Genomic DNA, 2,180 nt, shown 5'->3' with positions numbered 1-2,180 from the left:
GGGGGGGGGGGGGAGGAGGGGCAATCAATATCCAGCTTGTGCTGAAAAATCAATTTGCACAGTTACTTCTGAATATTTAGGTTTTTTTTGCTTTTTTTATTGAAAAACACTTTGGAAAATAACATTTACAAAACAGATGGCCATAAGTTATTAAAAGCATAATATTTTTATTAAAATATTATAAATGAATGCAAATATATTATAATTTTACTAAACATAAATACAAAAGTCAAAGTTTAAATTGCAATCTGTCTTTCAAATAAACGTTGTTGAATAACTCATGTGATATAAAGGATTAAAGAAATTATGGCTAAGAATGACCAGCAAGGCTAAAATTGAATTAAAAGCCTTGAATAATTCTTCAGACTTCTGCCATTAATTAATAATAATGCCATTGATTAAAGATCAATCCATGGCAATTTGTTCCTGAAGGAGCCTTTTAAGGCTTTCAAAACGAATCCTGTTGCAGCAATATGACATGTTCCCTTTTCAATATTGCATGCATGGAACAATGTTCAATTTTACCTACTGTATATTGTATAAAATCTGAAAATGGGAATACACTGCAAACAGACAGAATGTAATATTCATACAAACATAAGACATGCAATAACATATCCATGTAAAGAATGCAGCTTAAAAAAGAAATGCTGATATTAAATTGATTTTAATGTAAAAAAATCCAACCATAGGTGTAAAATGTTTGAAAATAAAATATCAGCAAAAAGAAGCAGTATATAGCCTACACAAGGAATTATAGTTGCTAATTCTGCAACAGCTTGTAGCCACAATTTGAAAGCAAGGCAATAACAAGATGTGTGTGTCAATAATGGTAATTACATTTTATTGTCATCACTCAGTGGAGGTTAGGCTACTTACCGGAGGCGGAAGGAGTGACTGAAGACAAGAAGGATTAACGTTCAGATGCTGTAATGCTGCCAACTCAGGGTCGCTGACAATTTGGGTTGTACTCTCAAATTATAGTAGTCAGTACAAAGACTGCACTGGAACAAAGCCAGAGAAAGCCGATAGTAGCACAATTTAAATTCCATTTCGTGTGTAGATTGTGTAATCCTTTATTCATGCCAAGTAACATACATTTAGTAGACAAGATCTCCATCTTGTCATCTTGTTTTTGGTCTAATAAGATTGGGAGTCCGGTTAAATAAACATACTGCTACACATTACTTTGGAGTTTTGCCACATTACACAATAAGTAAACATAAGAGTTTACTGTCACTAGGTACACCAGAACTGTTGTGAGGGGTAAGGCGCAAAAGTGTTTTTGTCAGTCCCACTGTTTTGAATTCAGCCCTGCACAGTCCACAGTTCTGCCTTAACAATAGGAAGCAGAAGTGCAGCACAGCCAAGAAAGATTTAATGTAAGTTTGTTTTTTATAGATTTGTTTCTTGTATGTTAGTGATCTTGTCATAAGATCTGTAAATGTTTTGTTATACAAAGCAAAACCACAGCCGTACTGAAAAACTGAAAAGTAAATATCTTAGGCCTGTTTTCTAGCTGTTGAAAGATGAACTTCATCATTTTACCAAATCAGGTTGATGACACATTTAAGGATCATGTGATAAGGAAATGAATGTGGTCTTTTTCTTTTCCCGAATTACTGCTGAGTGAGTTTGATACAAAACACATTTTTGCATTCAACAACACTAACCGCTCTACTGACTGTTTTGTGAGATGTCTGTGTGAATGATTTTGCACACGTTACATAATATTGTCTCCTAGTAAATGTTGTTGAAATGTTAATCAATCTGTTAGTAAATTACACTGTATGTGGTGCAAATATAAAACCCACTGTTATCTAAGTGACACACATCTTGCTATATATGTATACCACTTTTTCTTTGGTTTTGTATTTATTTTTTATTTCATACAAATTAGCTTTAACTGATGATCTAATTAACAGTGTGGGTGAAGGCAATCAGACCCAATGACATTCAGACATTATGAAAGTAAGAAATATTCTATTCAGTATACAGCTTGCAACTGCAAACATTTTGGGTTGACTATGTTAAAAAAAGAAAACTAGCCTATGTAGATTATCACAGCATTTCTGCTGTAATGGCATTTTTTCACCTTGGTCAATTGATTGTCCATTGTTTTTATTTCAGATGAGGCCGATCTATTGCTGCAGTGTTTTGCTGCTGCTTGCCCTCATTCC

General features: G+C 33.7%; 1 protein-coding gene across 1 annotated transcript in view; it reads left to right on the top strand.

Moving 5' to 3' along the window:
- Window positions 1-1,293: 1,293 nt before the first annotated feature.
- The window catches only part of LOC118343397 (UDP-glucuronosyltransferase 2A1-like), a gene marked incomplete at its 3' end in the record, with an annotated part of 3,507 nt that continues 2,620 nt past the window's right edge, over window positions 1,294-2,180 (top strand). Inside the window, 1 exon segment of the mRNA XM_035682199.1 lies at window positions 1,294-1,382.

This window comes from Morone saxatilis, unplaced genomic scaffold (assembly GCF_004916995.1).
Source record: "Morone saxatilis isolate NCDOM2014 unplaced genomic scaffold, NCSU_SB_2.0 Contig11, whole genome shotgun sequence".
NCBI lineage: Eukaryota > Metazoa > Chordata > Actinopteri > Moronidae > Morone > Morone saxatilis.
Note: the sequence above shows the minus strand (reverse complement) of the source record. Positions and strands in the feature narration are given on the sequence as shown.